Source organism: Caretta caretta, chromosome 3 (genome assembly GCF_965140235.1).
Source record: "Caretta caretta isolate rCarCar2 chromosome 3, rCarCar1.hap1, whole genome shotgun sequence".
NCBI classification, from domain to species: domain Eukaryota; kingdom Metazoa; phylum Chordata; order Testudines; family Cheloniidae; genus Caretta; species Caretta caretta.
Window position 1 is genome coordinate 135057812 of NC_134208.1, and position 16053 is coordinate 135073864.

The window sequence follows — 16053 nt, forward strand, 5'->3', positions numbered from 1 at the left end:
CAAATATGCCATATTCATGCCATGTGCTGCACGCTCTCTCAATCTTGTTGGCCGCAGTGCTGTTGATTCTTGTCCGGTGGCAGTAAGTTTTTTCTCAACAGTCCAGTTACTTTATACATTTTTCTCTGCCTCAACACACCGATGGGCAGGTCTTAAAAAATATTTGGGCAATGATCGTGTGTTGAAATCTCTTTCTAATACTCGCTGGGAGGCACATGCAGCGGCAACAAGTGCAATTCTGGAGTCTACTCAAAGATTGTGGATGCATTAGAAAGTGTAGCTGAAGACAAATCACAAAAGGGAAAAACTATACGAGAGGCAGAAAACATTGCAAACAAGATGCAAGAACTAGAGTTTGTATTCATGTTGACCATGTGGAATGAAATTTTACAACACTTTTACCACACAAGTCAAGCTCTCCAAGAAAAATAATTGGATTTGAAAACATGTGCAGACCTCTGTCAATCATTAGCAGACCACTTACACACTTTGAGGAATGATTTCAAAAGATTTGAAGACATATCAAAAGATATCTTGCCTGATACTAACTACAAAGAAGCCCAGTCTCACAAGCGAATCAGGAAAAAACAAGCAAATGATAGTAGTGCAACAGAAACAGCATTGAATCCTAGAGACAAATTTCATGTTATCTACTTACTACGCTATAATTGATACACTTGAAGCTCATATGAAGAGGAGAGGTGAAGTGTACCAAGTAGTATCAAGTAGATTTTCTTTTCTAAACGATATGGATTTATCTGATGAACAATATTCACAAGGTTCCCAAAAGCTAGTTGACTCATACCCTGTTGACTTGAACATGAATCTCTGTGGAGAAGTACAGCAGTTCCACTGTTAAATGCGCGTAAAGTTTAATGAAACAGGAAAAATGAAATTCAGTCACATTGATCTTCATGACACAATATTGAAAGACGGAATACAATGTGTATTTCCAAATGTAGAGATCGCACTACGTATTTTTCTAACATTAATTATTACTAACTGCTCCACAGAACGCTCTTTTTCTCAGCTGAAAAGAATAAAAAAACCTCAAAGAAAAAACAATGTGTCAGGACAGACTTGATTCACTTTCCCTATTGTGTATGGAAGCGGACATGCTTCGTCGAGTCAGCTTCGATGAACTTATCCAGAATTTTGCAATCAGAAAATCTAGAAAGAAGCTATTTTAATTTCAGCATACATGTAAGTTATTTTATTTTATGGTATAGTATTGTTTTTATTTTGAATTACATATGGGGGGGCACCATAATCTTTTCAGTGCTTAGGGCCTCTAAAGGTCTTAATCCGGCCCTGAATGTGAATGCCTGTTCTCATTTTCAGGTGACATTGTAAACAAGAAGCGGGCAGCATTATCTCCCGCAAATGTAAACAAACTTGTTTGTCTGAAGAAAACAAGAAGTAGGACTGGGTGGACTTGTAGACTCTAAAGTTTTACATTGTTTTGTTTTTGAATGCAGGATTTTTTACATAATTCTACATTTGTAAATTCAACTTTCATGATAAAGAAATTGAACTACAGTACTTGCTATGGGGGAATTGAAAAATACTATTTGTTTTTTATAGTGCAAATATTTGTAATAAAAATAAATATAAACTGAGCACTATACACTTCGTATTCTGTGATGTAACTGAAATCAATATATTTGAAAATGTAGAAAACACCCAAAAATATTTAGATAAATGCTATTCTATTATTAACAATGTGATTAATCACGATTAATTTTTTTAATCGCTTGACAGCCCTAGTGAAAAGTAATAACAGATGCAATGTACAGTACTAAGAAAAAACTAGTATTCAAATACCACAGGGGCACCTAAACCATCCCTTGTAGACTGATGCCTAACTTAGCCTTAAACATGTCCAGTGAAGACGATTTCACAACCTTCCTTGATGGTTTTTTCCCATATAACTTTTCTGTACAACTTTCCATATAATTTTTTCCAGGACTCTTCTTACAATTCTCTCTTTCACCAATTCTTTAGTAGTAGGGCCATCTACATGAATGTAGGGATGTATTTGTTCCTAAGGCAATCAGTTGTTTGCGATAACATGATATTTCACTATATACTACATGCATCTGACAAAGTGGGTATTCACCCACGAAAGGTTATGCTCCAATACGTCTGTTAGTCTATAAGGTGCAACAGGACTCTTTGCCACACTACTGTAGCGATTTTTAAATCCAGCTCTTAGTTCATTTTCCAAACATTAATGAATGTTTTATTCCCCATGTTACAGATATGAAAATAAAAACAAATCAATTAAGTGACTTGACCAAGATCATGCAGCAAATCTGTGGCGGAGCCAGGAATAGCTATTAGAAGATTTTTAATTCCTCTGTGTTGCAAATAAGAACTTTGATTTCTTTGTGTCTCTGTGCTCAAGTCACACCTATATGCATCAGAAAAAAGACTTTCTTTTTAAAAAATGTGTATGCCTCATGCTCTGCTTTGATAATATAATAATTTGTACTTCCCCCGTATAGTTTAAAAAAAAAAGTATATGCTACAGCAATGATCCCAAATGCTGCACTAACATTATTCTAAATGACAGCATTTTGGACTATTATTACAGATTACACTAACATAATTTTGTAAAACAACTCTACTTTTCATGCACAGCTCAAAGCACTCTACAAAATTAATTAACATTGCTCTACCTCCCATGCAAGCTTCTGATTTTTGATAAACCCTAATTATGTGGGAAAGGTTTTATCAATGTAATAGTGTAATTGTAATCATATTTGTCATTTCCCATCCCCTGCCTTTGCTTCTTATTCAAATATGTTTATGCTATGTGTGACAAAGTTCCTCCTCTACCTTGGTGGGTCTTGTGCTTATTGGCAGATTTGCTCACCTTGGAGCTTCACAGCAGCCCTCAGTTTGGCCATTTTCATGAACCCACAGTCCAGGTCAATTCCTCCTGTCTCTGACCAGAAGTTGGGAGGTTTGGGGCGTACCCGGGCCCGCCCTCTACTCCAGGTTCCAGCCCAGGGCCCTGTGGAATGCAGCTGTCTAGAGTGCCTCCAGGAAATGCTGTGCGACAGCTACAACTCCCTGGACTACTTTCCCTTGGCCTCCTCCCAACACCTTCTTTATCCTCACCACAAGACCTTCCTCCTGATGTCTGATAATTCTTGTACTCCTCAGTCCTCCAACAGTCCGCATTCTCACTCTCAGATCCTGGCGCCTCTTGCTCCCAGCTCCTTACCCACGCACCACAAACTGAAGTGAACTCCTTTTTAAACCCAGGTGCCCTGATTAGCCTGCCTTAATTGATTCTAGCAGCTTCTTGATTGGCTGCAGGTGTTCTAATCAGCCTGTCTGTCTTAATTGTCTCCAGAAGGTTCCTGATTGTTCTGGAACCTTCCCTGTTACCTTACCCAGGGAAAAGGGACCTACTTAACCTGGGGCTAATATATCTGCCTTCTATTACTCTCCTGTAGCCATTTGGCCCGACCCTGTCACATATGTTATACTACGTTGCCAACACCTGTGACCTGACCATTGGTTTGTTTATACCTGCCAGCGTGTTTCTTGTGGCCAGTCAGTTGAATTGCATGGAAGTAGCTGGACTGTAGGTGTGTGCACACGCCGTACACAGGCAACTATTTGCCACCCCTTTTGCACCCAAAATCGGAGGCGAAGCCCCTGCATTCATAAACACCACATTGTAAACAGAATAGTGACTTAAATGGAGTAGGCAGGGACATTTAGTCTACAAAACTAAAAAATTACCTAGCTCATTTTACAAGTCATTTGGCCTCTATAATTCTTGCCCATGGGAATCACCATCTCAATGGCTTTGATATAGGAGGTATACGACTTGTGGGCAATATTACTTAATGTGGCTGACATTTTTACAGTGTGTTTCATCCCCCCGTCTCTTCACAACCTGCTGAATCCCTCCCTCTAACTTCAACCACTAGGATCATGTTATTGAGCAACTGTATGCAATAGCAGGTATTCTTCAGAAGATTACAGGAAGATTACAGGGACATTGCACCTGGAGTCAGTGCCATGGCTCGGTGGACTTGTAAGTGCATTTCAAACTGCTAATCCAAGTGTAGTTGCTTGCAAGCAACGGGGCAGGTCCTTTTGCCTCTGCCTTCTTTGGAAATGTTAGATGGCAATTCAGCAGCAGATTTCAGCTTCAGTTCCAGAGCAGAACAACCCACATGCTGCCTTTCTTGTCTCCCATATATAACCCTCTGGTCCTCCCTATGTTTTTCAAGTTTTACTTTGCCTTTCCACTGCTACTTGTTTTGTGGTGTCCCTTCAATATTTAGGATAGGCAGACTGTGGTGAAAAGTACCTTAGGTAAAGAGAATCATTTATTTATGCCCTGCTAGTTTTTTGTCTATAACTGGGCTGGCAATCTCAGAATTCATACATCTTTTTAATGCTCTTCTCAATGTCATCTTAATAGTTCTCTCTCCATCCCTACTGGTTACATCTTCATCTACATCGCAGAGTCCTCTGAGCAGTAGGTGTATATATGTACGGGTATAAATACGTTACACATGAAAATGACATTACACATGAAAATGACAACTGTGGAATTAAATCTACTTTGCAACAATTCTGCCTGTTCCTGCTACACACCTGGGTGGGGAACGTTTTTAAACAGATGTGTGAAATAAGAGGTTTCTTCAGTAATCATGGTGAAGGGGTAGGTGAACCTGTGGCTAGCCCACTCATTCCATTTTCAATAGGGAGTACATAACAGCAAAGAAAATGTTAAGCTTAGAGTACAGGAAAATTCAATCTATAAAACGATACAGGTGATTTTTCAAAGTCATTTGGTCCTATAATAGTTATTCTTAGGCTATGCCATACCATCCTATAGCATGTTTTGCAATACTGGTTTTGCAGGGTTTTCTGTTCGAGAGAGAGATGGACCTGGATATGTCCCCTAAATCCAAATATCCCTGAACTTTGCGATGAATCAGAGATTGGAATTTTACAGAAATCCCATTTCTCTGACTTGAGGGCTTGAAAATCTGCCTGTAGAACTGATTTTTGCAGCCCAGTCCTGATGTCTTACAGCATTCCCTTTGATACAGATGTACAAAGCTTCTTTTATCTCTCATCTCCATCCCTCATGGAGCTAGAAGTATTCTTTCTGTACCATTTTCTCTTCCGCTCCCTCCCGCCTAGCCTCCCTTGAGGCCCTGTATCATAGCTATATTTAATCTGTTTTGGAGAAAAGGGGTGGGGGGGGAGGAGAGTCGGTGGAGCCTACAGTAGCTGAAAGAAAAGATGGACATATCTAGCACATGCCAAGAAAATAAACATGAAATCTCAAGCGTTGTCTGATTCCCAGGAATTCTGAGAAACCTGCCACTTTCTCACTTTGATTTGCTTATTTTACAAGCTCAAAGAATAAAGTATTGGATGTTAAACAGCAGCTGCCCCAGGAAATAATTCACTCATTCCACCACTGCAGACTTCAAGGAAAAATCAGTGAAGGGGGGAAAAAGCCAATTTCTCTGCAAAATATCCAGTTTCTCAGCCACTTTAGCAGTCTCTAAGTGAAAAGAATGTTTTGGTTTGGTGTCCCTCCAATTCTCGTGGTTTAGCTGAGGATTTTGGAGAATGTATTTACTACATAGCTAACTGCTAGAACAGATTTATCCTGCAGTTTGGGCCTTGCCATGTGTTGAATGATTATACAGGCCTGGAGGGAGTCTGAAAGCATAAACATTTGCTTCATAAAAGAGATTCTGCAGACAGGAGGCCAGAGACAATTGACTCTGGGTAATCATTTGTGCTTTGCTTAACAAAATAAATAAATAAATAAATCCTCAGTTGCCAGAAGCCATAGCGGAGACCCCCACACACTTCAGGAACACAAGCCTTTTCCATAAAGGGCAGTGAATAAATCAGGACTGGTCTAGGAATAAAGCTGACGGTTGGCTGAATGCTATTCACAGAGTTCTACAATCCAACCATCCTCCTCGTGTTTAATATAGAGATAAACACGATGAAGATTAGAGATTCCTGCATGCAATGCTTTGTCTTGACTTGGGTAGGCAAATTAATGAAAAAAATATGCTTTTGGACCTTGTTGAACCAGTGGGGTGTTTCACCATCATTTGGCTGTTCTCCTATGGGCTCTGAAGAGTTTTCATAGGTTCCCATTCCAGTTCAAACTAAGTAGAAATATCTCCAGTATCAAATATACAGTATTATACTCAGATACCACAGAGATAGGTGCTTTTGAAATACACAGGCAGATTTCCCTAAGAGTCATATTTTCGACCCTTGCACAGAATGGAGATCAAATGCAGAAAGAGAATAGGAGCTCAATCATCATCCCTTGGGGGCTTCATTCCTATCACCATTTTCCTCCAGCCTATTGTTTCCCAAGTCTGTATCCCTTACTCCTATAGATGCTAGGCATTTTTCTGTCCTTCACCAAAGTGCAAGATCCCTCCCACAGCTCTCTCTGCTTCTTACTGACCCCCAATTCCTCTCAAATAACTAAAGAGTAGAAGTTGGGAAAATCCACCATTTTCATGGACTATATTTCTCACACTAAAAAAAACCACATAGGCATTTGAAATGCCATAACAAATGGTGAAATGTTGCCCGAGACCCAACAAGGCTTTCCAGACATCCTGAAATTTATGGTCTAGCCCCAATTTTCAAAGGGGGTGACCTACATCCCACTAGCCTCACCTAACTTGCAGAGCTTGAGGATGATTGAAGACTGTGACTTCATGTGTAACTTCACAATAGATCTCCACGGTGTGATGTGTTGGAGCAACAAGGTCACATGTGAAGTAAAACATTGTGACAGCATCCTGGCACCACATTGCACTTATTTTGTCCTGCAGGAAAAAAAAATAGACAAGAGACCCAGTCCCATCTATCAAAATAACTAAGTAAAGACCAAGCCTAAAAAGGACTTAATAGTCATCGCTGGGATGTCCTTCCAGATGATGATCTGCTGAGGATGAAGATGACTAAACTCCAGCTTTCTGGAGAGCTGGGGTGATGATAGAACCTCACTGTTCTAGGGAGTGCCTATTTCTTTGCTAGGAAAAGCATAAGAGCTGGGGTAGTCAATTATTTTTTGTCATGGTCCAAATTTCTTGGTCAAGGTATAATCAAGATCCAGACTTCAGAGAAACATTTTCCACACCACAATAACAATAATGATAATAAGTAAATAAAAAGATGTCACGGTCCATTCAAAAGCATCTGGTGGCCCAGATTGGCCCACAGTCCGCCGATTGACTATCCGTGTATTAGAGAGTTTGTGCTTGTGAAACACTTTGAAAATGCAAAGCACTATATAGGTGTAAAATACTATTTTATAGTATAGGACCTATGAAGCCATGATTGGTCTCAGGCACAACTGTCCCTCTCTCCTGTCACAACTATTGTGATCTGTTGGATTGCTCTTGCTATCAGTTCCTGGTGTTGAGCTCTCCAAGGTCAGCAGCGCCACAATTTTAGAGAAAGGCCTTCACCTTTGGATTCTGATCTTTCTCTCTCTCTACACTATGAAATTAGGTCGAATTTATAGAAGTCAGTTTTGTAGAAAGCATTTTTATACAGTTGATTGTGTGTGTCCCCACACAAATGCTCTAAGTGCATTTAGTAGGTGGAGTGCATTCACAGTACTGAGGCAACCGTCGACTTCTGGAGCATTGCACTGTGGGTAACTATCCCACAGTTCCTGCAGTCTCCGCTGCCCATTTGAATTCTGGGTAGAAATCCCAATGCCTGATGGGGCAAAAGCATTGTCGCAGGTGGTTTTGGGTACATATCATTAGGCACCCCCTTCCCTCCCTCTGTGAAAGCAATGGCAGACAATTGTTTCGCGCTTTTTTTCCTGGGTTACCCATGCAGACGCCATACCATGGCAAGCATGGAGCCCGCTCAGCTCACCGTCACCGTATGTCTCCTGGGTGCTGGCAGACGCGGTACTCCATTGCTACATAGCAATAGCTCTTTGCCTTTTGGCAGCAGACAGTGCAGTATGACCAGTAGCCATCGTCACTGTACTCCAGGGTGCTCTTTTAGCCAACCTTGGTGAGGTCGGTCAGGGGTGCCTGGGTAAACATGGGAGTGACTCAGCCAGGTCATTTCCCTTTTAAGTTTTATCTCATGGCGATTCAGTCCTGCCGGCAGTCCTACTGCACCGTCTTCTAATGAGCAGCCAGGAGACGACAATGGCCAGCAGTCATACTGCACCGTCTGCTGCCAACAAGATGTATAAAGATAGATGAAGTGGATCAAAACAAGAAATAGACCAGATTTGTTTTGTATTCATTTTCTCCTCCCTTCCTCTCTCCCTCCGTGAAATCAATGGCCTGCTAAACCCAGGGTTTTGAGTTCTAGCCTTGAGGGGGCCATTCTGTTTCTCCTTGATGCAAAGCCACCCCCTTTGTTAATTTTAATTCCCTGTAAGCCAATCCTGTAAGCCATGTTGTCAGTCGCCCCTCCCTCCGTCAGAGCAACAGCAGACAATCGTTTCACGCCTTTTTTCAGCGCGGATGTCATAGCACTGGGAACATGGAGCCCATTCAGATCACTGCAGCAATTATGAGCATGATAAACACCGCACGCATTATCCAGCAGGATATGCAGAACCATAACCTGCAAGAAAGCGAAACCAGGCAAGGAGGAGGCGACTGCAGTGCGGTGACGAGAGTGATGAGGACATGGACATAGACTTCTCACAAAGTACAAGCCCATCATGGTGTCATTTGGGCAGGTTCATGGTGTGGAACGCCAATTCTGGGCCCGAGAAACAAACACAGACTGGTGGGACCGCATAGTGTTGTGGGTCTGGGACAATTCCCAGTGGCTGCGAAACTTTCACATGCATAAGGGCACTTTCATGGAATTTTGTGACTTGCTTTCCCCTGCCCTGAAGCACAAGAATACCAAAATGAGCCCTCACAGTTGAGAAGCAAGTGGTGATAGCTTGCAATGCCAGACAGCTACCGGTCAGTTGGTAATCAATTTGGAGTGGGCAAATCTACTGTGGAGGCTGCTGTGATGCAAGTAGCCAACGCTATCACTGAGCTGCTGATATCAAGGGTAGTGACTCTGGGAAACGTGCAAGTCATAGTGGATGGCTTTGCTGCAATGGGATTCCCTAACTGTGGTGGGGCCATAGACAGAACCCATATCCCTATCTTGGCACCGGAGCACCAAGGCAGCGAGTACATAAACTGAAAGGGGTACTTTTCAATGGTGCTGCAAGCACTGGTGGATCACAAGGGATGTTTCACCAACATCAACATGAAATGGCCGGGAAAGGTACATGATGCTTGCATCTTCAGGAACTCTAGTCTGTTTCAACAGCTGCAGCAAGGGACTTACTTTCCAGACCAGAAAATAACTGTTGGGGATGTTGAAATGCCTATAGTTATCCTTGGGGACGCAGCCTACCCCTTAATGCCCTGGCTCATGAAGCCGTACACAGGCAGCCTGGACAGTAGTCAGGAGCTGTTCAACTATAGGCTGAGCAAGTGCAGAATGGTGGTAGAATGTGCATTTGGGCATTTAAAAGCTCGCTGGCGCAGATTACTGACTCGGTTAGACCTCAGCAAAACCAATATTCCCATTGTTATTACTGCTTGCTGTGCGCTCCACAATATCTGTGAGAATAAGGGGGAAACGTTTATGGCAGGGTAGGAGGTTGAGGCAAATCACCTGGCTGCTGATTACACATAGCCAGACACCAGGGCTGTTTGAAGAGTACAGGAGGGTGAGGTGCGCATCAGGGAAACTTTGAAAACCAGTTTCAGGAATGGCCAGGCTACGGTGTGAAAGTTCTGTTTGTTTCTCCTTGATGGAAATGCATCCCCACCCCCCACCCCCAGTTTCACTCTACTTTCCTATAAGCTAAACACCCTCCCCCCCCACCTTCGTTCACTCCTTGCAGAGGCAATAAAGTCATTGTTGCTTCACATTCATGCATTCTTTATTTATTCATCACACAGATAGGGGGATAACTGCCAAGGTAGCCTGGGAGGGGTGGTGGAGGAGGGAAGCACCGGTAGAGTGGTGGAGGAGGGAAGGACAAGGACACACAGCACTTTAAAACTTATTGAATGCCAGCCTTCTGTTGCTTGGGCAATCCTCTGGGGTGGAGTGGCTGGGTGGCCAGAGGCCCCCCCACCACATTCTTGGGCATCTGGGTGCGGAGGCTATGGAACTTGGGGAGGAGGGCGGTTGGTTACACAGGGGCTGTAGCGGCGGTCTGTGCTCCTGCTGCCTTTCCTGCAGCTCAACCATATGCTGGAGCATATGAGTTTGATCCTCCAACAGCCTGAGCACTGACTCCTGCCTTCTTTCAGCAAGCTGATGCCACCTACCATCTTCAGCCCACCACCTCTCCTTGTGGTCATATTGTGTTTTCCTGCACTCAGAGATTGTCTGCCTCGACGTATTTTGCTGTGCTCTGTCAGTGTGAGAGGACAGCATGAGGTCAGAGAACATTTCATCACAAGTGAGTTTTTTTTGCCTTCTAATCTTCGCTAGCCTCTGGGAAGGAGAAACATATGCAGCTGGTGGAGGGGGAAAAAAGGGGAAGTGGTAGTTAAAAAGACACATTTTATAGAACAATGGGTACACTCTTTCACGGTAAACCTTGCTGTTAACGTTACATAGCACATGTGCTTTCATTACAAGGTCGCATTTTGCCTCTTATTGAGGGTATCCCGGTTTGGTGTGAGAGATCACTCACGCAGGGCCAGGCAGCAGAATTCGGCTTGCAGGTAGCCATGGTAAGCCACAGTCTTTTGGCTTCTTTAACCTTCATAACATGTGGGAATGGTTTCAAACAGCAGCGCCCTCATTTCCCATATGAAGTAGCTATTGGGTTAGCCATTAAAAATGGGTTGGCAATTTAAAAGGAGGGGCTGGGTTCCGGTGTCCGGGTTCACGTGCAGCAGAAACCCAACTAATGCCTCCCCCCCACACACACACCTAATTCTCTGGGATGATGGCTTCACCCCTCACCCCACCGTGTGGCTAACAGCAGGGAAGATTTCTGTTCAGCCACAGGCAAACAGCCCAGCAGGAATGGGCACCTCGGAATGTCCGCTTACTAAAACCACCCTATTTCAACCAGGTGACCATGAATGATATCACTCTCCTGTGGGTAACACAGAGAGATAAAGAACGGATGTTGTTTGAATGCCAGCAAACACTGGGACCTTATGCTGCAATGCTTTGTTCTGTAATGATTCCCAACTACATGCTACTGGCCTGGCGTGGTAAAGTGTCCTACCATGGAGGACGGAATAAGGCTGCCCTCCCCAGAAACCTTTTGCAAAGGCTTTGGGAGTACATCCAGGAGAGCTTTATGGAGATGTCCCTGGAGGATTTCCGCTCACCAGAGGTCCCTTCTCCACCTTCAGGGTCCGGGAGCCCGCCTTGGGTGGGTTTGGGGGGTACTGGAACCAGGTCCAGGGTGATAAACAGATCCTGACTGTTGGGGAAACTGGTTTCTCCGCTTCCTTGCGGTGAGCTATCTACAACCTCCTCCTCCTCATCTTCCTCGCCCCCAAAACCCCCTTCCATGTTGCCTCCCACTCCTTGGACAGAGTGAAAGCACAGGGTTGGGGTAGTGGTGGCTGCACCTCCTAGAACGGCATGCAGCTCATCCTAGAAGCGGCATGTCTGGGGCTCTGAACCGGAGCGGCCATTTGCCTCTCTGGTTTGTTGGTAGGCTTGCCTGAGCTCCTTAATTTTCATGCGGCACTGCTGCGGGTCCCTGTTATTGCCTCTGTCCTTCATGCCATTGGAGATTTTTTCAAATATTTTGGCATTTCATCTTTTCGAATGGAGTTCTGTTAACACGGATTCATCTCCCCATACAGATCCCATACCTCCCATTCGGTCCATGCTGGAGCTCTTCGGTGATTCTGGGACTGCATGGTCTCCTGTGACGATGAGCTCTGCATGGTGACCTGTGCAGGTGAGCTTGCCACGCTGGCCAAACAGGAAATGAGATTCAAAAGTTCGCGGACCTTTTCCTGTATACCTGGCCAGTGCATCTGAGTTGATAGCGCTGTCCAGAGCAGTCACAACTGAGCACTCTGGGATAGCTCCCAGAGGCCAATACCGTCGAATTGCATCCACAGTACCCCAAATTCAACCTGGCAAGGCCGATCTCAGCGCTAATCCCCTCATCTGGGGTGGAGTAAAGAAATCGATTTTAAGAGCCCTTTAAGTCGTAAAAAAGGGCTTCGTCATGTGGATGGGTGCAGGGTTACATCGGGATAACGCTGCTAAATTCAACCTAAACTCGTAAACCAGGCCATAGTCCCCCAGGATCTGATATGGTAAGGTCTGGGCCACAGTGTAAGACTTACCTCTTATAACTGCCCTCTGGACTATTTTTCCATCTGGGTACATTGGTGGATTTAACGTCTTTTTTTAGATCTTAACTTCATGGATTTTGTATTTGTAGTAGAATGTGCCCATGTGCAAAGGCAATGGGTGCTGTTTTTTACTATACTGTGATGCAATAAACAAACAACAGTAGCAACTGGTGTTGCCTGCTGCCTCAATCAACTTTGTTTAAACAAAGCCCATTATCTTGCACAGCCACTGACTAGAAAGGATGCCATATGGCCATCAGTGATTTGAGGACTTAAAAATGGGCAAGGACATTTAGGACTATAGGATCTCAGAGGTAGCTAAAGGCCTTTGTGAAGTTGTTACTTCTCCCATTCCTGCCCCCGCCCCCGCAACAGTGAACTTTTAAAATTTATTTATTTTAAGGCCAAGATTCGAAGTTTACCATATTAGCCTTCATGTTCTTTTGGTCACTCCTGAAACAAAAGCAGTTTCCCCACATGCATACATTCTCCCATACTCGACCCCTTATCTGCCAGCCAACATTTTATATCAAGAAAGCCATGATTTATATTCATCTCTCAAGAACATTATTTCTCATCAGTTTTGCAAGCAGTGCCAAGTTTTCCCCGCATAGCTCTACAGAAAGCTAATTTTATTTCACTGGTCTAGGACTTCTAAGTAAACAAACAAACCCAAATTCCAAGTCTCCCAATTTGTCCCACTCTGATTAGTCTGATGCCTAACCACAGACCTTTGTACTCCTCTTTAATAATTGTGGATGCTGCTGCCCACATGAAATGTTATGCACATGGTCAAACCATGAGAAACCACACACATTTTTTCATTTGAAAATGCATGGCTGTACCTGTATATAAGCTCTGGATAATGTCCTGCAGTAATTTTGCACAACGAATTCCAATCCAAGTCAACAGAAATTTTGCGTGCACAGAGATGACAGGATTTGGCCCTAAGATTGAAATATTTTGTGTGACACATTTCCTTTTTGCCACATACATGTGTGAAGAGAGGCTGTGCACTTAGGGAATCATCATAGGCTTCAAAAATAATTAGCAGCCATTTATATTAAATTTTAACCTCCCCCCCCACTCCGCAGGATAAATCAACTACCACTGCTTTTACTTCACTGTATTAGAATTTCAGCTTATTTTATTGACATTGCATCATTTGCCAATTGCTCTGCCACTTGTGTGTGTTGAGGTCATCACTAATTTATGAAGAAAAACTTTTTCTCCCCTTTTAATATTTTATCTAGATTTTCTGAAAATACACAAACAAGCAATACTCAGACATGACATAACTGAATGCAAGATCCAAGTTCTTATTAGGTCCATGAGGCCACTGTGTTCATAACCAGATGGCTACATTATAGATTAAGTCATTCCCTAGGAGGACTATTGGAAAGGATATAATTACATTGTACAATCTGTTCCATAGGGACAGACACAACAAAACTGAAATGCAGATAAGATTGACACTTTGATGTAATCACACTTCATTGAGCAACAGAGTCAAAGCTGTCAGACAGCAACAGAACGCAAGTGGCATGTGAGAGTATAAATATTAACCCTATAACCTCAGCTACCCCTGATTTTCCTCCAGTCTTGCCTGGTCAATTAATGACCTACATTGTGCTAAGTTCACCCATTGGAAAGAGTAAGACAACAGCATCAGTGAGCTACATTCTAAAGGACACAGGGGAAAGTGTCTTGAGACAAAGTACTAGAAAAAATGATGGCACAAGAAAGAGAATAAAGCAAAAAACATGGGATTTGGGCCAACCAACCCCTGCAATCTATGCTCCTGAATGATGGAGGAAGGAACTTGTGAAGGCTATCATCCACACTTGATTCGCCCTTGGGCGCAGTGTTTGCAATGTCTAGTTCTTACTGATTCACCTCTATCCAAAGGGAGTCAAAGTCTGGAATTTTATCACTTAGCTTATGTACCAAATGTTCATGAAAGATGACCTTCTGCCACACTCGGTTCCCAGTTCCTAAGAGCAGTGCTATTCCCCAGTTAGCACCAGAGCAATGCCTTGGCACGGAAGAGGACAAAAAACTAGTACTGGTTGAATACAATGTTTTAATTATATTTGGTACCACAAAAAAGTCCTGGACAAAATATTAACTGCAGCAAGTGAGCTAATCTGGGAAGTTTTAGACATTTGTATCGAGTTTTATCACACTCAGAAATTGAAATTAATGGCAAAACTTCCACTGACTTTAGCAGGAGCAGGTCCATTAAACTCTAATGCAATTGGCATTAGTACACAAAAATCACTGATTCTCCTCTCACTTATATATATATGTAAATCAGGAGTAACTCCGCTGGTGTTAAGCAAGTTACATCAATATAGAACCAGTGTAAGTAAGAAGAGTTTGGGGCCCCATTTCTGTTAGCAAAGCACCTTAGAAGTGGGTCTGAACAGGAACCTCAGATCGAACTTCACCCTACCCATGATTCCCCTATCTAATCTGAATCCATATTTGAATCCATATCTAATCTGGATTCAAATATCCTGGCTTGGGTCCATCTGTAGAATTTGACCCCATGTTCCTGAAACAAAGGCTAAACCAACTCTCCATAACCAGTCTTATTCACAGGACAATTTGGAAGCCCAAATTTTGTTCATTCCTCCCAGTTTTCTTCCAGAAGCTTAAGTTGCATTCAGAAGAGGCCGGTGGCAGTGCTGTTTCTCACCTGCTCTTAACAGGGAACTACCAATACAACTAAACCTCTACTAATGAGATGGGATGTAGCAAGTTCTTTTCAGAATTTGGAATCAGGTAGTTTGCTTGTTTCTCATCCCACACAGTCAACTAGTAGGTACTATCTGTTTTTACAGTACTGTGTATATCATGAGTTAAGGATTCCGTACTACTAGAAGTTGAAGTTGTGCCACATGTAAATGAAAAAGCAATTTGCCATAAGGGATCTTGGTCATAATGTTAATAGATTTGGTAGTAGCGCATTAGTCCTAGAATTTAATGCATCTACAATGCACCTACAATTTCTTGGATGTGTAGCTATGCTAGTATTGGGAGGAGAAAGGTGTGGGATAAGAGAATACTAGTGTTTGAGTGAACAGTACTGTTACTTTTTTCATTATCTGAGCAACTAAGCATCCACAGCTAGAGAAAGAACAAAAATCAGAACCTTAAATTCAAGCTTCTCTGATTTTCAGGTGGGTTCAAGTTCAGATTCCTAGACCATGACCTGCCATTACAGGTTGGTACTGGGTTAAATCTATGAGAGCCATCATTCTCATGTTCCACCCAAGATGGTGGAAACTGTGTTAGAACAGGATCACATCAGACTCCCACCATTCAAGATAGCAGGAATCTCATAATATCTACTATTTGGGGCCAAAATCTTACAAGAACAATTTATGTGGTTTTAGCACCATTGTCTGTAAACTCAAGTCCTATACTCAAACCTGAATGTTAGCCTAAACTTGGATCCAGCTCCTGAGCCAAGCAGAACCTCCTCAGACCATCTTTATTTATAACCATGAAATGAACATGATTTGCATTCCTTGTTGACTTGGGCAAGTTTCCTTTCTCTCTCTCTCAAATGACAAACTACCTCCTAGCCCTATCTCCAGGCATTTATTTAATTTCTGATATGAGGAAAGGAAACTATTCTCCCCCCTCCAGGGTCTAGGATTTTGTACCA

At 42.9% G+C, this 16053-nt stretch overlaps 1 long non-coding RNA gene across 1 annotated transcript in view; it reads right to left on the reverse strand.

Moving 5' to 3' along the window:
- LOC125633886 (uncharacterized) overlaps positions 1 to 16053 on the reverse strand; it is a 253517-nt gene that overhangs the window by 155470 nt on the left and 81994 nt on the right. The gene's annotated exons all lie outside the window — the stretch shown is intronic.